This window comes from Pristiophorus japonicus, chromosome 2 (genome assembly GCF_044704955.1).
Source record: "Pristiophorus japonicus isolate sPriJap1 chromosome 2, sPriJap1.hap1, whole genome shotgun sequence".
Taxonomy (NCBI): Eukaryota; Metazoa; Chordata; class Chondrichthyes; family Pristiophoridae; genus Pristiophorus; species Pristiophorus japonicus.
The window spans coordinates 56119613-56140992 of record NC_091978.1 but is presented as its reverse complement, the minus strand read 5'-3'; the positions used below and the strand labels follow the sequence as shown (position 1 = coordinate 56140992).

The window sequence follows — 21380 nt, the reverse complement described above, 5'->3', positions numbered from 1 at the left end:
GGGAATGTTGGCCTGGTTGAGGATGCTAATGTTGGTGCACCTGTCCTCTCGGGAATTTTAGGATCTTGCGGAGACATCGTTGGTGATATTTCTCCAGCAACTTGAGGTGTCTACTGTACATGGTCCATGTTTCTGAGCCACACAGGAGGGCGGGTATTACTACAAAGACCATGATCTTAGTGACAATTTTGAGGGCTGGTCTTCGAATACTCTTTTCCTCAGGCGGTCAAAGGCTGCACTGGCGCACTGGAGGCACTGTTGGATCTCGGCATCAATGCCTGCTCAGTACAGCCACTTAAGAACTCATGTTAAGAGTGGAAACAAGTCTTCCTCGATTCCGAGGGACTGCCTATGATGATGATGAAATATTGTCCAGGACACGGGGGATAACTCCTCTGCTCTTCTTTGAAATGGTGCCGTGGAATCTTTTACATCCACTTGAGAGAGCAGATGGGTCCTCGGTTTAACGCCTCATCCGAAAGACGACACCTCTGACAGTGCAGCACTCCCTCAGCACTGCACTGGAGTGTCAGCCTAGATGTATGTGCTCAAGTCTCTGGAATGGGACCTGAATGAGATAATTGACTAGATAAGTTGTGTTAATGATGTTGGTCAAGGTTCAAACATTGAGATAGAACACCAGGAGAATTCCAATGCTGCTATAAAAAGGATGCAACGAACTCAAGGTCAGGACCATCCTTAGCAAGCATGTATTAGTAAATCACTATGAATAACCTACACATGCTATAAAACTGTAGGCATTAGGGGGTCGAAATTGGGTTGTGGACGCCACCTGTTACCGCTGGCGGTAGGTGGCAAACGGGCGGCAAATGTCTACCATCGTCGTTAAGCGGCGTCCAAACCCCGGCTGAAATTGAGTAGGCTCTTTAGTAGAGGCGCCAAGAGGCAATACACAGGCTAATGCTACCCGCATAATGACATCATCCTTTGGTGACCCTGGCCAAAGACCACCCTAAGTGGAGGAAGTGCATCCGGGAGGGTGCTGAGCACCTCGAGTCTCATCGCCAAGAGCATGCAGAAATCAAACGCAGGCAGGGGAAAGAGCATGTGGCAAATCTGTCCCACCCTCCCTTACCCTCAACGATTATCTGTCCCACCTGTGACAGGGACTGTGGCTCTCGAATTGGACTGTTCAGCCACCTAAGGACTCATTTTAAGAGTGGAAGCAAGTCGATTCTGAGTGACTGCTTATGATGATGAGAAATAGGAGCAGGAGTAGGCCATTTGCCCCCTCGAGCATGCTCTGCCATTTAATAAGACCATGGCTGATCTGATCTTGGGCTCAGCTCCACTTCACTGCCCGTTCCCCATAACCATAAAATGATGGAGCAGGCTCAAGGGGCCTGCTCCTAATTCTTATGTTCTTATGAAGGGTCATCGACCCGAAACGTTAACTCTGTTTATCTCTCTACAGATGCTGCTTGACCCTCTGAGATTTCCAGCATTTTCTGTGTTTATTTCAGATTCCAGCATCCGCAGTATTTTGCTTTTGTAACATTCTTGTAAATCTCCTCTGCACCCTTTCCAGTGCAATCACATCTTTCATGTAATGTGGTGACCATCACTGCAGACAGTACTCCAGCTCTGGTCTAACCTGTTTTGTACAGTTGAAGCATAACGTCCTTGCTCTTGTATTCCATGCGTCAACTAATAAAGTCAAACATTCCTTATGCCTTCTTAACCCCCTTATCTACCTGGCCTGCTACCTGCAGGGATCTGTGGACCTGCACTCCAAGGTCCCTTTATTCCTCTACACGTTTCATTGTCGTACCATTTAATGTGTCTTCCCTTGCCCTGTTAGACCTCCCCAAATGCAAAAGAATGGAGAAGAGCAAGGAACAATCTAAAGTGGAACTTCTAAATTGGAAGAGGGCTACCTTCAATGGGATGAGTGGGGATCTAGCCTAGGTAAAATGGAACCAAAGATTGACAGAAAAAAACTGTAAGGGAACAATGGGTGATCTTTAAGGAGGAGATGTTTCAGGTACAGGTTAGGTACATTCCAACAAGAGGGAAAGGTAAAGGAACCAAAGCCAAGGCTCCTTGGATGTGGAGGGAGATAGAAAATATGATGAAACAAAAAAAGTGTGCGTATGATGCATGTTGGGTGGATTCTTCAAGTGAGAACCAGGCCAAATACAACAAGTTGAATGGGGTAGTGAAGAGGAGAATAAGACTGGCAAAGAGAAAAACATGAGAATAGAATGGCAGTTAACATAAAAGGGAATCCAAAAATCTTCTATCAGCATGTAAATAGTAAGAGGGTAGTAAGATGTGGGATGGGGCCTATTAGGGACAAAGAAGATAATATACGATTAGAGGCGCAGGGCAAGTATAGAATACTTCATGAATATTTTGTATTGGTGCTCACTAAGGAAGAGGATGCTGACAAAATATCGGTAGAAGTGGAGATGGTAGGTAGAGGTAATTGATGGGGTGAAAATTAATAGGCAAGATGTGCTTAGAGTGGATAAGTTGCCTAGTCCGGTTGGCTTGCAGCCCAGGTTGCTAAGGGAAGTGAGGATGAAGATAGCGGAAGGGCCTGCCATAATCTTCCAATCTTCTCTAGATGCGGGGGAGGTGATTGGAAAGTGAAACATGTGACACCCTTATTCAAGAAAGAGTGTAAGGACAATCCTAGTAACTAGAGGCTGGTCAGTTTAACATCAGTGGTAGGTAAGGTTTTAGAAACAATAATCAGGAAAAAATTAACAGGCACTTGGAGAGGTGTTAGTTAATTAAGGAGAGCCAGCACGTATTTGTAAAAGGCAGATCATGTTTGACTAATCTAATTTCATTTTTTGATGAAGTAACAGAGAAGGTTGATGAAGGGAATGCAGTGGATGTTGTCTATATGGATTTTAAGAAAGCGTTTGACAAAGTACCACGTAAAAGTTTCCCAATCCTCTGGCCTTCCATTATTCTTCGCAACATTGTATGCCTTTGTTTTCAATTTGATACCATCCTTTACTTCCTTAGTTAGCCGAACAATATGAAAATTAAAATCATCCATGATTATTGCCATACCTTTCTTACATAAGAAATAGGAGTAGGCCATTTGGCCCCTCGAGCCTGCTCCACCTTTCAATAAGATCATGGCTGATCAGATCTTGGGCTCAGCTCCACTTCCCTGCCCGCTCCCCATAACCCTTCACTCCATTATCTGTCTATCTCCATCTTAAATATATTCAAGCCTCTACAGCTCTCTGGGGCAGATAATTCCACAGATTTACAACCCTCAGAGAGGAAATTCCTCCTCCATATCCATTCTAAATGGGCAACCCCTTATTCTGAAACTATGCCCCCAGTTCTAGATTCCCCCACGAGGGGAAACATCCTCTCTGCATCTACCTTGTTGAGCCCTCTCAGTATCTTATGTTTCAATAAGATCACCTAAACTCCAATGAGTATAGGTCCAACCTACTCGACCTTTCTTCATAAGTCAACCCCTTCATCTCAAGAATCAACCTAGTGAACCTTCTCTGAACTGCCTCCAATGCAACTATATCCTTCCTTTAAATAAGACCAAAACTGTACTCAATATTCTAGGTGTGGCCTCACCAATGCCCTGTACAGCTTTTATATTCCATCCCCTTTGCAATAAAGGCCAACATTCCATTTGCCTTCCTGATTACTTGCTGTACCTGCATATAAACTTTTTGTGTTTCATGCACAAGGACTCCCAAGTCCCTCTACTGCAGCATTTTGTAATTTCTCTCCATTTAAATAATTTGCTTTTTTATTTTTCCTGCCGAAGTGAATAACTTCACAATTTGCCACCTTATACTCCATCTGCCAAATGTTTTCCCACTTACTTAGCCTATCTATATCCCCTTGCAGATTTTTTGTGTCCTCCTAACAACTTTCTTTCCCACCCATCTTTGTATCATCAGCAAACTTGGCTACATTACACTCGGTCCCTTCATCTAAGTCATTAATATGACCACACTCGATCAGCTCTGCTGGGCGGGCCACATTGTTTGAATGCCTGACACAAGACTCCCAAAGCAAGCGCTCTACTCTGGACTCCTTCACAGCAAATGAGCCCAAGGTGGGCAGAGGAAACGTTTCAAGGATACCCTCAAAGCCTCCTTGATAAAATGCAACATCTCCACCGACACCTGGGAGTCCCTGGCCAAAGACCACCCTAAGTGGAGGAAGTGCATCCGGGAGGGCATTGAGCACCTTGAGTCATCACCGAGAGCATGCAGAAACCAAGCGCAGGCAGCAGAAAGAGCGTGCGGCAAACCAGTCCCATCCACCCTTTCCCTTAACGACTGTCTGTCCCACCTGTGACAGAGACTGTAATTCTCGTATTGGACTGTTCAGTCACCTAAGAACTTATTTTTAGACTGGAAGCAAGTATTCCTCGATTCCGAGGGACTGCCTATGATGATGGTATTGATAACATAGATTATAAATAGCTGGGACCCAGAACCGATCCTTGCAGCACCCCCACTAGTTCATTTGCCAACCAGTAAATGACCCATTTATCCCGACTCTCTGTTTTCTGTTAGTTAGCCAATCTGCTATCCATGCTAATATATTACCCCCAACCCCGTGAGCTTTTATGTGGCACCCTATCAAGTGCCTTCTGGAAATCCAAATACACCACATCCACTGGTTCCCACTTATCTAATCTGCTCGTTGCATCCTCAAAGGACTCCAGCAAATTTGTCAAACATGATTTCCCTTTCATAAAACCATGATGACTCTGCTTGATTGTATTCTGCTTTTCCAAATATCCTGCTACTGCCTGCTTGTTAAGGGACTCCAGCTGTTTCCCAATGACGGATGATATGCTAACTGGTCTATGGTTTCCTGCTTTCTGTCTGCCTCCTTTTTTTTTTAAAAATAGGGGCATTACATTTGCAATTTGCAATCTGCTGGGCCCTCTCCAGAATCCAAGGAATTTTGGTAGATTATAACCAATGCATCCACTATCTCTGCAGTCATTTCTTTTAAGACCCTAGGATGCAAGCCACCGGGTCCAAGGGATTTTAGTCCCATTATTTTAGTCCCATTATTTTACTGAGTACTTTTTCTTTAGTGATAGTTATTGTTTCATGTTCTTCCCTCCCTATAGCCCCTTGATTATCCATTATTGGGATATTTTTCTTGTCTTCTATCGTGAAGACCAATACAAAATATGTTGATTGAGGCATAAATATTGGCCAGGACACCGGTGATAACTCCCTCGCTCTTCTTCGAAATAGTGCCATGCGATCTTTTACATCCATCTGAGAGAGCAGACGGGGCCTCGGTTTAACATCTCATCCGAAAGACGGCACCTCCGACAGTGCAACACTCCCTCAGCATTGCAGTGGAGTGTCAGCATAGATTTATATGCTTAAGTACCTGAAGTGGGACTTGAACCCACAATCTTCTGACTCCGAGGCGAGCGTGCTAACTACTGAGCCACAGCTGACACTTTTGAAGAATGAAGATGAAAGCTGTAGACTGTAGGAAGACATCAATGTACTGGTCAGGTGGGCAAAACAGTGGCAAATGGAATTAAATCCGGAGACGTGTGAGGTAATTCATTTGGGGACGGCTAACAAAGAAAGGGAATACACAATAAATTGTAAGACACCTGAGAAGTGTATAGGAATAGAGGGAACTTGCATTGCATGCCCACAGATCCCTAGGTAGCAGGACAAGTAGATAAGGTGGTTAAGAAGACATACAGGATATTTGTCTTTATTAGCTGAGGCATAGAATATAAAAGCAGGGAGGTTATGCTTGAACTGAACAAAATACTAGTTAGGCCACATCTAGAGTACTGCCTGCAGTTCTGGTCACCACATTACAGGAAAGATGTGATTGCATTAGAGAGGGTTCAGAGGAGATTTACAAGGATGTTGCCTGGACTAGAGAATTTTAGCTATTGATTGGGTAGGCTGGGTTTGTTTTATTTGGAACAGAGAAGGTTGAGGCGAGACCTTATTGAAGTGTATAAAATTATGAGGGGCCAGATAGTGGATAGGAAGGACTTATTTCCCTTAGTGGATGGGTTAATAAACAGTGGACATATATTTAAAGTAATTGGTAGAATGTTTAGAGGGCATTTGTGGAGAAACCTTTTTTACCCAGAGGGTCTGGAACTCACTGCCTGAAAGGGTGGCAGACGCAGAAATCATCATACTATTTAAAAAGTCCTCGGATATGCACTTGAAGTGCCATAAGCTACAAGGCTACGGATCATGAGCTGGAAAATGGGATTAGGCTGGATAGCTCTTTGTCGGCCGGCATGGACATGATGGGCCGAATGGCCTCCTTCTGTGCTGTAAATCTCTGATTCTTTGATTAAACCACAGCAGTATTCCTGCGCACACTCTGCCAACTGAACCAAAGTTCTCTGAATGTAAGTGGGAATGTGTCCAATAGGAAGAGCATGTGCATCCCATATCCAGCATTTATTGATAGTTACTAGGCATGCCTTTTATAAAGGCTCCTCCTTTTAAAGTCCAATATTCTTGCACCACCCTTGGGTCTAACCAGATTATAATGATTATCCAAACAGCTCACCTACTTCTATCTTATGTGCTACCATGGCTTTACCCAACATCCTTAGATGCATGCATTACTGGGTAGTGATCAGGAGGAGGAGCCCTGGCAAAGTGTTTCCTTTTGCTAATCTCGGAGCACTAAGATCAATGATAGCACACCAACTAAGATCAACTTTCAGCACAGACAAAGTTTGATGCTGGAAGTATCCTGATCTGCATGATTCAATTCCAGTTGCTGTATTTAATCATTAAGCCATCAGTGATGCCTATTCTACATCCTTCAATACTTAATCTTTACCATTCATGCCCAGTTGCTCACTAATTGCAGGTATCTTTTAGTGATATACAAAGATGTGTGGTAAAGCAAATTGTGAGCGACACATACAAAATCTGCAATGGGATATCGACAGGCTAAGTGTGTGGGCAAATAATTGGCAGATAGAGTACAATATGGGAAAATGTGAGGTTAACCACTTTGGCAGAAAAAATAGAAAAGCAAATTATAATTTAAATGGAGAAAAACTGCAAAGTGCTGCAGTACAGAGGGACCTGGGGGTCCTTGTGCATGAAACACACAAATGCAGGTAGAGCAAGTCATCAGGAAGGCAAATGGAATGTTGGCCTTTATTGCAAGGGGGATAGAGTATAAAAGCAGAGAAGTCCTGTTATAACTGTACGGGGTATTGGTGAGGCCACACCTTGAGTCCTGTGTACAGTTGTGGTCTCTGTATTTAAGAAAGGATATACTTCCATGAGGCTGTTCAAAGAAGGTTCACTCAGTTGATTCGACAGATGAAGGGGTTGACTTATGAAAGGTTGAGCCTATACACATTGGAGTTCAGAAGAATGAGAGGTAATCTTATTGAAACTTATAAGATAATGAGGGGGCTCGACAAGGTGGATGCAGAGAGGATATTTCCACTCATAGAGGAAACTAAAACTAGGGGCCATAGTCTCAGAATAAGGAGCTGCCCATTTAAAACTGAGATGAGGGTGAAGTTCTTCTCAGAGGGTTGTAAATCTGAGGAATTATCTGCCCCAGAGAGCTGTGGAGGCTGGGTCATTGAATATATTTAAGATGGAGATAGACAGATTTTTGAGCGGTAAGGGAATAACGGGTTAGGGGGAGCAGGCAGGGAAGTGGAGCTGAATCCATGATCAGATTAGCCATGATCTTATTAAATGGCGGAGCGAGGGGCCAAATGGCCTACTCCTGCTCCTATTTCTTATGTTCTTTTATAAATAAATTGGCTGAGGTGTCTCATTCCCTTCCCCAAGACACACTTCATCCATTTAATTGACACAGGATACTAGTTGCCAGTCAGTGAAGAAGATGATTATAAATGTTCCCTTTGTAGCAGCTGGCCAACAATCATTACGAGTACATACACATCTCTTTTCCCCCCGCCCGCCCCCCCCCCCCCACTGGAAGAACTTTGTTCAGTTGAATACAAGAAGATATGCAGTGGTGGGAAGCTATACAGGTGCTTAATGTTTCACAAAAGCTTCAACAACTGTGGTATACTGATCTGTGCATTGTAGCTGGAGAAACACACAACCTGTGACAAGGCCTTCGGCCAGTCCTGCACTCTCGTGCCTCTATACCAGGGAGGAGTCACTCCAGTAACCACCTGTAGAAAAGGTTTCACCCAATCCAGCACTTGAGTATCACTCACCCATTTATCAATCATTAATGTATTCATGTGTGGCAAGAAACTGTGTGGTGTGCATTGTCTGCAGGAGGAGTTTCATGCACTTCTTAAATTTATAGCACATCTGAAGGCACAGTATCCCTTCCTGAAGAGGGGTCAACTCCAGGATAAAGCTGTTCCAGCACACTCTGTATCCTAGAGGATTTTTAAAATCAGTGTTGCAGAGATAGAAACATAGAAAATAGGTGCAGGAGTAGGCCATTCGGCCCTTCTAGCCTGCACCGCCATTCAATGAGTTCATGGCTGAACATTCAACTTCAGTACCCCATTCCTGCTTTCTCGCCATATTTGATGAGATGAAGGAACTGACCCAGTAAGGGGAGCTTGGGCTGTGGGTTCAAATCCACACTCCCCTGAGGTTCTGTACGTGCGATTTATGAGGATGGGTGAGTAATGAGGCACCAGACACAGTGGGTAAGAGTGCAAAATGGCTAATGTTGTTTATTTAGAATAATAAACACAAAGATAGAGGACATAGGAAGAGGTCGCAAATAGGAGTAATGGCGCAATCTCACTCAACAACACGTAAAATTCTCACAACAGGGAAGGGGAAGATAAGAGGTTGAAATATTCCACTCACACACAACCCCACCTCCCACTTCCACCATTCTTACCAATTCCTATCATAAATTGAGTCTGAGAGGATTGTGAGTATAGTCCAAACCCCATCAACTCCGGGGTTCTGGGGGCGCTTATTTCAGCTCGGGATCCCTCTGGGTTGGGTTTTACGTTGTTGGTTGGTTCGGTTTTCCTCCTCGATGTTGCGTCGGTTTCATCTATTTGTCTCTCGGTTGGCTCCTAAGCAAAAAGCTGCTGGAGTTAAGCATACCTTCCCCAGAGCGAGGGCCCTGTGAAGAGCTGACTCAACTCCCCTTTGACTCAACTCAACCACAACGAAATCTGACTCCCACCTTCTTAACTCAACTCTACAACTCAATGCAAAAGCTGACTCCAACTTCCAACCTCAAAAAAAAAAACCTCCTTGTGTGTTTTTGCAGCTTTTCTTATAGTCCGTTCATCTTCGTGCCAAAACTGCATGCCATTGTCTTGGGTCTTCCTTGAATAAAATGGGGTGTGAATGGCAGTTCGATGTGTATCGATCTGTCTGAAATGGGAGATTAGCCACATCTGTATCCTGTCGCTCGCTGATGGGGTGAATGAAGATGATTGTTCACTATCTCGACAGAGGTGCCACTCTGTCTGGGCTGGCCAAAATGATTGCATCAGACCTGTGGGCCTTTGTTTAATTATTCAAACTGACACCCTTTGTGTTGCCTTGTGTATTACTGGGGAGATTTTGCCTGGACATGTTGCCTCTTCTGTGAGGGTTTTACATGAAAAGCTGGAGAAATGTCCTTTTAAAATATAAAGTTGCCTGTATCCATTTTCCTGGAAGAACCGAATGTACACTCTTCCCCCTTACGGTAGCTGGCTCCTCCCCCGTCCGGTTCCGTGCCCCTGCAACAGGGTGGCCAGGATGGCCAAAGTCCCATCATCCTCCGTGGTTTACAGGTTGTTGGCTGCAGTTGGTCATTTTAAACATGGCATCTTCCCATTCTCCCTGCCACATGTCTCCGTGGTTGGTTTTGCAGAACATTACAACCATAACAAATCGTTTGAACCAGATGGCTTAGGTTTTTGAAGGAGACAAGGAAACTTGTGGGCCACTGGGAATCGCCACTTCACGATTAGAAACACAATGTGTGTATGTAAAACTCCTACTTTTCTTTGAAAGTGGCCACAGGATCTTTTATGTCCACTGATTCAATAAATGAAATTGTGTTTATTGCAAAATATTATGAGTGTTAGAAGCATTTTAAGGTTCAAATTTTGTGAGTAAATCCATATCTGAAATACTCATTTTTATGTCTTTAAAAAAAAATGAAAGTCCAGAATCCATAGGAAGATGGCAGGGAAGAGTTTGCAGTTTGATAGGAGACTTGTAGATGTGTGGAGAAGGAGATGTGATGTAGTTTTGTAGTGTAAGGGTGTGTGAGTTCATCAGCTGGAGCAACTTGGATGTCAGAATATTGGAGGGAGGGGGGGGGTGGGTGGGGGTGGGGGTGGGGGTGGAGAGAAATTCTGCGATCTGAGAATGGTGAGTTAGGAGTGTGGAAGTGGTGATGTTGGGACTTGTGAGCATGATGGTAGTGGGATATGGGAGCATTGGGCAAGAGGATGCCACTGGGTGTGCAGGTATTATAAAGGTGAATCCCAGGGCGTGAGATGCCGTTAATAAAAGTGGTTTAGCTACGTTCAGAGGTACATGTCACACATTGCCTACAAACATTTCACTATCTATATATAAGTGACGCAAATACTTTAGAGAACTAAGAAATGGCTCCTGTGTCCGGTCGGGAGTAGGGCTTTTTCCTCTGGGTGCAGGGGTAAGGTCACAGTGCTCAGGCTAGGGGCAGTGAGAAAGGGAAATGCGACAGCCAATTTGCACACAGCAAGATCCCACAAACAGCAATGTGATAATGACCAGATAATCTGTTTTAGTGGTATTGGTTGAGCGATGAATATTGTCCAGGACACCCCTGCTCGTTTTCGAAATAGTGCCATGGGATTTTTAACCCCTCACCCGAAAGATGGCACCCTTGACAGTGCAGCACTGCTTCAATACTGCAGTGACTAGTGGAGTGCCACAGGGCTCAGTGCTGGGACCCCTGCTCTTTACAATATACATTAATGATTTAGATGAAGGAATTGAGTGTAATATCTCCAAGTTTGCAGATGACACTTAACTGGGTGGCGGTGTGAACTGTGAGGAGGACACTAAAAGGCTGCAGGGTGACTTGGACAGGTTAGGTGAGTGGGAAAATGCATGGCAGATGCAGTATAATGTGGATAAATGTGAGGTTATCCACTTTGGGGGCAAAAGCACGAAGGCAGAATATTATCTGAATGGTGTTGCTATAGTTGTACAGGTGAGGCCACACCTGGAGTATTGTGTACAGTTTTGGTCTCCTAACTTGAGGAAGGACATTGCTATTGAGGGAGTGCAGCGAAGGTTCACCAGACTGATTCCCGGGATGGCGGGACTGACATATCAAGAAAGACTGGATCAACTGGGCTTGTATTCACTGGAGTTCAGAAGAATGAGAGGAGATCTCATAGAAACGTTTAAAATTCTGACGGGTTTAGACAGGTTAGATGCAGGAAGAATGTTCCCAATGTTGGGGAAGTCCAGAACCAGGGGTCACAGTCTAAGGATAAGGGGTAAGCCATTTAGGACTGAGATGAGGAGAAACTTCTTCACCCAGAGAGTGGTGAACCTGTGGAATTCGCGACCACAGAAAGTTGTTGAGGCCAATTCACTAAATATATTCAAAAAGGAGTTAGATGTAGTCCTTACTAGTAGGGGGATCAAGGGATATGGTGAGAAAGCAGGAATGGGGTACTGAGGTTGCATGTTCAGCCATGAACTCATTGAATGGCGGTGCAGGCTCGAAGGACCGAATGGCCTACTCCTGCACCTATTTTCTATGTTTCTATGTTTCTATGAAGTGTTGGCCAAGATTATGTGCTCGATTCCCTCAATCTTTTGATTCCGAGGTGGGAGTGCTACCCACTGAGCCACAACTGACATTATTTTAGGAGGGAAGGGGAGAACATTAGATTGTGTTATTTAACAACATTGAAAAATTAAATTGAAGTGGTTTTATCTGTTGCAGGAGCGCTCGACAGCTCAGTGGAGACGCGCCAAGTGGAGGCTGAACTTTCAGCGAGGGAGCCAGAGCAAGGTGGCTCAAAGCCGTGCAACTCCCAGCACTCGGGACATTGGCAGTATTTTCAAGACCGGCGAAAGCTCTTCATCTGCTCTGAATGTGGCAAGAGCTTCGACAAGTACTCGCAGCTGAAACTGCACCAGCTGCTTCACACTGGGGAGCAGCTCTTCCAATGCCCGGAGTGCCAAAAGCAGTTCATTCACCGTGCCAAGCTGCAAACCCATCAGGTCCAGCACACTGGTCACAAACCCTTCCAGTGCCTGGACTGTGGCAAGAGCTTCAATGACTCCTCCAACCTGTCCCGCCACAAGCGCGTCCACCGAGGGGACAGACCCTTTAAATGTGAGGTGTGCGGGAAGGCGTTCATCTACTCGCACCACCTGGTGACACACCGCCGCACACACACAGGCGAGAGGCCGTACCAGTGTCCAATTTGCCGCAAGGATTTCAGCCAGTCGTCCACCATGCTGGTCCACCAGCGCACCCATGCGGAGGACAGGCCCTACCTGTGCTCGGTCTGCGGGAAGGGCTTTAAGTTGTCCCATTTGCTGGTGAAACACCAGCGCACGCACACAGCAGAGCGGCCGTTCCAGTGCGCCGAGTGTGGGAAGGACTTCAAACAGTACTCCTCGCTGGCGAAGCACCGGCTGCTCCACAGCGGCCAGACGCCCTACAAGTGCCCGGTGTGCAGCAAGGCATTCCGTCTGTCGCACAACCTGGCGACCCACCAGCGCATCCACACCGGAGAGAAGCCGTACACCTGCTCGGTGTGTGGGAAGGACTTCAACCAGCATTCGTCCCTGGTAAAGCACCAACGCACACACACTGGCGAGAGACCCTATCCATGCCCCCACTGTGGGAAGGGCTTCAAAAGCTCCTCCAATCTGACCAGTCACCAGCGCACACACAGCAGATAAACCTTTCACAGGGAAGGGCGATCGGGTGCACTGGCTCCCCTCAGTACGGTGTCTGTACCAGACTAGCCTTCAACGCACCCTGCTGGGCGTTCTCCGATACAGGTAACACAATGAGCCATACACACCCAGAAGGTTCAAAGTGCTGGACTCTTCCACCCCTGCTCTGCGCTGTTAGCTGAGCTGATGAAGGGGTCAATTCTGTGGCTTTTGTTGGAAATGTGTGCATGGACATTGGTTGGGGACTTGACCGAGCTCAGCAACGATGGCCTGATAGTCCACTTACACCCACTGCCTGGGCAGATACATGAATGGCCCCTTGCGAGGGAAGCTGGAGCCCGTGGGTCAGTATCATTGGGCGTAGAGAAGAGCCCCACATCCACAGCGCACATTTGATGACCTGTGGTTTTTATGAAGGGGAGGAGCAGTAAATGTGGCGTTATCAACACTGCCCACATCCTGAGAACAAATAAAACACACACGTGAAGTCGCCCCTTCAAATGGAGAACCGCGGCACCGTTTTATTTTCTTGTACACAGTGGACGAAACGTGACATGAAACTGCCATAACCCTGACGGGAGAAGCTCCATTTTGTGCTGTGAGCTGCTCCATATACTGACCCCAGCTTACCTTTTGTAATGTCCTTTTGCCAAAGATCCTGGCATACATTTTCACGCGAACACTCCCCGCATGCCCCCGCCCCCGGACCATTGTCAGCTGCTCATTCATCAACTACCCGCCTGACCTCTGGAATCCTCTACTCCGTTCCCTCCACCTCGCCATACCCTTCCCAGCTTTCAAAAACCCTCTTTTTTGTTTTTAAAAAAGCATGCTTTTGGTTGCCTGGCTTAGCCTTTCCATTTTCTTTCCTCTTTCCCCATGCTTAGTGCCGATTGCATCTTTTCTTATTGTAAAGTGATCTGTGATGTCTTCCGCGTGCATGGGAAGTGCTTTAAAATGCAAGATTTTGTTATTACTTCCTTGCACTGTGCCACATTCAGGAAATGTGATCAGGCAGGGACCAGGGCTGTAAACCACAGTAGAGTAAGTAAATGTAATGAAATCCAGACAGCTTCAGTTTAAATAATCTCTGCTTTTAAATAGTATTTCCTTGTGGACTCTTAAAAGTAAAAGCTGCTAAACTTGTTTCTTTTTTTAAAAAAGATATATATTTTCTGCTACAAAGTAGTACAAACCAAGTTTGTTGCCTTTCCCCTTCCTGGCCTCTGCTGCTTACACCACCCTGTGTGAAGAGGACACGTTGACACTGTGGTCCTATAATGGCTCCTGTGAAACTGCTCACAAGGGGATTATTTCAGAAGCATCATCATAGGCAGTCCCTCAGAGTTGAGAATGACTTGCTTCCATACTAGAAATGAGTTCTCAGGTGACTGAAGAATCCAATGCGGGACCTACAGTCTCTGTCACAGGTGGGGCAGACGGTGGTTGAAGGAACGGTGGATAGGGTGTCTGGGTTACAGGATGCATTCGTGGCATTTCCAGTGACCTCAAAGCCTCTGGGTGAAGGGAGAGAGAATATAAGGGCCAATTCTTGCTTCGGATCATTGAGTGACCCCCCCCCCCCTTTTCTTGCTAAATGGATTTTGTAGGCATTGGATGAAAACAGGATTGAGTTCCGCTGTGACAGTCTACAGGGTCTAAATAGCCTGCTGAAATTTGCTGTATAGATTTGCATATGAAGAAGAACCATTTTGATTGAATTTTTAAGGCATTGCCAGCAACCATGGAACTTTAGAATGTTTCAGCACAGAAATGGGTCAATTCCTCACCACATGAACCACCTAGTCTAATCCCAATCTACTGCTCATTCCCCATACCCTTTAACATTCCACTTTTAAATAGGAATTAGATAATAGCTTATAAAAGAATTTATGGACTCTGTTTCAGTAACAATTTATTGGAACAGGATTAAGCCATTCAGCCCCTCGAGCCTCTGTACCTGTATTTGTTTCATATCCCTGATGCCCTTACCCAACAATAACCTATGGATCACAGTCTTGAAAATTTCAATTGACCCAGCATCCACAGACTTTTGGGGGAGTGAGTTCCAGGTTTCCACTACTCTTTACGTGAAAAAGTGCTACCTGATTTCACTGCAACATGGCCTAATATCAAGATTATGCCCTTTTGTTCTGGATTCCCCCACTAGATGAAATACTTTCTCTGTATCTATCTTACTGAAGCCCTTTGTCATTTTAAATAACTCCATTAGATCATGCTTTACCATCTAAACTCAAAGTAATACAAGCCAAGTTTATGCTACCTATCCTCATATTTTAACGCTTTAAGCAGTGGTATAATTCTGGTGAATCTACACTGTAACCCTTCCGAGGCCAATATATCTTCCCCTAGGTTCGGTGTCCAAAACTGAAAGCAATATCCCAGAAGGGATCTGACCAAGGTTCTGTACAACTGAAGCATCACTCCCTCACTTTTGAATTCATGTGGAGTTACCCAGTGAGTAAACTCTGGAGTCAACATGCAGACTTGGCACATTAAAAACTCCAACTCCCACAGGCTAATGCAACTGCATGGTTGTTGTCAACAGTTTTAACTGATACAGGTGCAAATATAGTTGCAATATTCCTGCTCACTCAGAGCTCCAGTCTTTCCAGTTCAATTCTCCACTGCTACAGAATTATAAGAGAAAAATCTATTGGAAACAACCCAACTATCAACTCAGGACAAAACATGGGCATTTTCAGCTCAGTTAACCCTACAAAATCTTCTAATAGTTGTGGACTGGTGTCCAAGTTAGGAGTATTGTCCCACAGAACAGTCAAACAGAGTCGTAACAGTCACTATCCTAGACAACTTCATCATCATTTTGAGTATGTGCTGTCCCACTAGCAGGATAAGGGGTGGATGTATAGTGGTGTACACTTGGGTAGGTGTAGCCCTGGAAGTCCTCAACATTGACTCTAGACCCCATGAAGGAAGGCCTTGGGGCAAAGAAGGCCCAAGAAGCTTCCAGCTTATTAACACTACTACAACCCCTCAACTGATGAATTAGTACACATCCATATTGAACACCACTTGGAGGAAACACTGAGAGAAGAAAGGGCACAGAATGCCCTGGGTAGGGTGGGGGTGACCTTCAATGTCCTCCACCAGGAATGGCTTAGTAGTACCACTCCTGGACAAGCACACCATCTCCAGAAGGAGATCGTTACATCATGTGGTGAGTGAACCAACATAAGGGAGTAGCCTACCTGATCTATTCCTCATCAAACTATCTGTAGCTGATGTGTAATTCCATGAGAGCATCAACCACTGCACGTCCTGTGACGACAAAGTCCCATCTTCACAGTGAGGACACCCTCCTTCATATAGGAGACAGTACCACCGTGCTAAGTGGGGCAGAATGAGCACAGTTTTAGCAAGCCAAACTGGACCATCAGCAGCAACACATTTTTTATTCTTTCTCAGGATGGGAGTGTCACTGGCAAGGCCAGCATTTTATTGTCCCTCCCCAGTGGCCCTGAGAAGGTGGTGATGGGCCTTATTGAACTGCTGCAGTCTGTATTCTTTACAGTAATCTGATAGAACAGAGTGGCTTGCTAAAGGGCAATTAAGAGTTAACCACATTGATGTGGGACTGGAGTCACATATAGGCCAGATTGGGTAAGAACAGCTGTTTTCCTTCCCTAAAGAACATTCGTGTTCCAGCTGTTTTTTTACAACAATCTGGCAGCTTCGTGGTAACTTTTACTGATACCAGCTTTTATTTCCATTTTTCTTTCATGAATTTAAATTCTCAAACTGCCATGGTGGATTTAAACTCATCTTCTCTGGATTATTAGTTCATTCCACTCAATTGCAACCCTCACTTCATCATCTTCATCCAGCCAGAAGACCAACCCAGGTTCAAGAGGAAATATAGATGGGTGCAGCACCAAGTACACCTTAGAATGGAACACTACCCTTGTGAAACTACTACCTGCACACTAAACAACAAAAGCAGCAGGCTATCAACAGAGCAAAGTAATCTCACAGCTAATAGATAGCCCAAGCATATCTAGTCAAGATTGGTGATGCATAATCGGGCAACAAATGGGAAAATAAGGCTTCATGAACATCTCCAACCTCAACTACAGCAAAGTTCAGCAAATGAGTGCAAGAGACAAAGCTGAAGTGTTTGCAAGCAGTGCATTCCAGTTCATCATACCTCACTGCACAAATTTTTTTCTCCTGTCACTTCCGGTTCTTTTGCCAAATACCTTGCATCTGTGTCCTCTGGTTGCTGACCCTTCTGCCACTGGAACAGTTTCTCCTTATTTAGTCCATCAAAACCCTTTACGATTTTAACACCTCTATCAAATCTCCCCTTGACCTTCTATGTTCTAAGGAGAACAATCTCAGTTATGCTAGTCTCTCCATGTAACTGAAGTATTTCATCCCCAGTACCATTCTAGTAAATCTCCTCTGCACCCTCTCAAAGGCCTTTACCTCCTTCCTAAAGTGTGGTGCCAAGAATTGGACACATTACTCTAGCTGGGGCCTAACCAATGTTTTATAAAGATTGAGCATAACCTTAAAATTGTACCATTTAGTTTAACATAGAAACATAGAAAACATAGAAAATAGGTGCAGGAGTAGACCATTCAGCCCTTCTAGCCTGCACCACCATTCAATGAGTTCATGGCTGAACATGCAACTTCAGTACCCCCTTCCTGCTTTCTCGCCATACCCTTTGATCCCCCTAGTAGTAAGGACTTCATCTAACTCCCTTTTGAATATATTTAGTGAATTGGCCTCAACTACTTTCTGTGGTAGAGAATTCCACAGGTTCACCACTCTCTGGGTGAAGAAGTTTCTCCTCATCTCGGTCCTAAATGGCTTACCCCTTATCCTTAGACTGTGACCCCTGGTTCTGGACTTCCCCAACATTGGGAACATTCTTCCTGCATCTAACCTGTCTAAACCCGTCAGAATTTTAAACGTTTCTATGAGGTCCCCTCTCATTCTTCTGAACTCCAGTGAATACAAGCCCAGTTGATCCAGTCTTTCTTGATAGGTCAGTCCCACCATCCCGGGAATCAGTCTGGTGAATCTTCGCTGCACTCCCTCAATAGCAAGAATGTCCTTCCTTAAGTTAGGAGACCAAAACTGTACACAATACTCCAGGTGTGGCCTCACCAAGGCCCTGTACAACTGTAGCAACACCTCCCTGCCCCTGTACTCAAATCCCCTCGCTATGAAGGCCAACATGCCATTTGCTTTCTTAACCGCCTGCTGTACCTGCATGCCAACCTTCAATGACTGAAGTACCATGGCACCCAGGTCTCGTTGCACCTCCCCTTTTCCTAATCTGCCTCTTCTCATTCTTCCTACCAAAATGAATCACTTCACATATCTCTGCGTTAAATTTCATCTGCCATGTGTCCACCCATTTCACCAGTCTGTCTGTGCCCTGCTGATTACAATCTTTACCATCCATCAATTACCATCCTATCCGCCTCCTCCCAATCATCAGAAAGTAATAAAACAATTAGCAAAAGTGCCATCAAGCAACACCTACTCTTCAAAAGTTTGCTCACTAACGCTCAGTTCGGGTTTCGACAGAATCACTCCGCCAGACTTCATCACTGCCTTAATCCAGGCATGGACAAGAGCAGAATGGCAGGAGAGGTGAGAATAGCTGCACTCGAGATTATGGCAGCATTGTACTGGTCACTACAGCAGAATAAGCTTATTGCGACTATAGAAAAGATACAGAAGAAAGCAACCAGAATGATTGAGGAGATGAAGGGATTGGAAGCAGTCTAGATGAAAGCATAACATTACAAAGGGATATTAATAGATTAAGTGAATGGGCAAAACTGTAGCAAGTGGATTTCAGTATAGCAAGTGTGAGGTCATCCACTTTGGACCCAAATAGATCAGAGTACTTTCTAAATGGTAAAAAGCTAGAAGTAGTGAAGATCCAACGAGACTTGGGGTCCCATGTATATAGATCATTTAAATGAAATGTACATGTACAAAAAAATTCTAAAAGACTAATGGAATGCTGGCCTTTATATCTAGGGGATTTGAATACAAGGGGTTAGAAGTCATGGTACAGCTATACAAAGCCCTAGTTAGACCACACCTGGAGTGCTGTGTTCCATTCTGGGTACCACGCCTAAGGAAGGATATATTGACCTTAGAGGGAGTGCAGCATAGATATACTAGAATAATACCTGGACTCCAAGGGTTAAATTACGAGGAAAGTTTAGACAAACTAGAGTTGTATTCTCTGGAATTAAAAGATTAAGAACATAAGAAGTAGCAGCAGGAGTAGGCCATATGGTCTTTCGAGCCTGCTCCGCCATTGAATGGGATCATGACTGATCTGATCTTGTTCTCAACTCCACTTTCCTGCCTGTTCCCCATAACCCTTGACTCCCCTATTGTTCAAGAATCTGTCTACCTCGGCCTTGAATATATTCAATGACACAGCTTCCACAGCTCTCTGGGGTAGAGAATTTCAAAGACTCACGACCCTCAGAAGAAATTCCTCCTCATCTCCATCTTAAATGGGCGGCTCCTTATTATAAACATAGAAACATAGAAATTAGGCGCAGGAGCAGGCCATTTGCCCCTTCGAGCCTGCACCGCCATTCAATAAGATCATTGCTGATCATTCAACCTCAGTACCTTTCCTGCTTTCTCTCCATACCCCTTGATCCCTTTGGCCGTAAGAGCCATATCTAACTTCCTTTTGAATATATCGAACAAACTGGCCTCAACAACTTTCTGCGGTAGGGAATTCCACAGGTTAACCACTCTCTGAGTGAAGAAGTTTCTCCTCATCTCGGTCCTAAATGGCTTACCCCTTATTCTTAGATTGTGAACCCTGGTTCTGGAATTCCCCAGCAATGGGAACATTCTTCCTGCTTCTAACCTGTCCAAACCCGTCAGAATTTTATATGTTTCTTTGAGATCACCTCTCATTCTTCTAAACTCCAGTGGATACAAGCCCAGTTGATCCAGTCTCTCCTCATATGTCAGTCCTGCCATCCTGGGAATCAATCTGGTGAACCTTCGCTGTACTCCCTCAATAGCAAGAATGTCCTTCCTCAGATTAGGGGACCAAAATTGAACACAATATTCCAGCTGTGGCCTCACCAAGGCTCTGTACAACTGCAGTAAGACCTCCCTGCTCCTATACTCATTTCCTCTAGCTATGAAGGCCAACAAGCCATTTGCCTTCTTCACCGCCTGCTGTACCTGCATGCCAAACTTCAATGACTGATGTACCATGACATCCAGGTCTTGTTGCACCTCCCCTTTTCCTAATCTGTCACCATTCAGAATATTCTGCCTTCGTGTTTTTGCCACCAAAGTGGATAACCTCACACTTATCCACATTATACTGCATCTGCCGTGCATTTGCCCACTTACCTAACCTGTCCAAGTCGCCCTGCAGTCTCTTAGCATCCTCCTCACAGCTCACACCGCCACCCAGCTTAGTGTCATCTGCAAACTTGGGAATATTACATTCAATTCCTTCATCTAACTCATTGATGTATATTGTAAATAGCTGGGGTCCCAGCACTGAACCCTGCGGCACCCCACTGGTCACTGCCTGCCATTCTGAAAAGGACCCTTTTATTCTGACTCTCTGCTTCCTGTCTGCCAACCAGTTCTCTATCCACTTCAATACATTACCCCCAATACCATGTGCTTTAATTTTGCACACTAATCTCTTGTGTGGGACCTTGTCAAAGCCTTTTGAAAGTCCAAATAGACCACATCTGCCGGTTCTCCCTTGTCCGCTCTACTAGTTACATCCTCAGTTATTTTGAAACTATGCCCCCTAATTCTAGATTACCCCACGAGGGGAAACATCCTCTGTCTCTACCCTGTCAAGCCCCCTCAGAATCTTATGTTTCAATAAGAACACCTTTGATTCTTCTAAACTCCAATGAGTGCAGGCCCAGGCTGCTCAACCTTTGCTCATAAGACAACCCTTCATTCCAGGAGTCAACCTAGTGAACCTTCTCTGAACTACCTCCAATGCATGTATATCCTTCCTTAAATATGGAGACCAAAACTGTACGCAGTACTCTGGGTGTGGCCTCACCAACGTCCTGTTACAGATGGCAAACTAACAAGTGGGGTGCCCCAGGGGTCAGTGCTGGGGCCTCAACTATTTACAATCTATATTAATGACTTGGATGAAGGGACCTAGTGTAGAATAGCCGAATGTGCTGAGGATACAAAGATAGGTGGGAAAGTAAGTTGTGAGGACACAAAGACTCTGCAAATGGATATAGATGGGTTAAATGAGTGAGCAAAAATTTGGCAGATGGAGTATAATGTGGGAAAATGTGAGATTATCCACTTTGGTAGGAAGTGTCATGTATCCTACATGGTTACAGCTTGTACTATTACAAGGTGTGCCACCAGGGGCACCTCAGTGGGAGACTTGTAGGTTACCTGTATAGGTGTGCCAGGCCTAGTATAAAAGGCAGTCCACCAGGTGTA

General features: G+C 45.0%; 1 pseudogene; it reads left to right on the top strand.

Annotated features, from left to right (window-relative positions):
• Positions 1-21380, top strand: part of LOC139228724 (zinc finger protein 208-like) — a 197311-nt pseudogene that overhangs the window by 126464 nt on the left and 49467 nt on the right.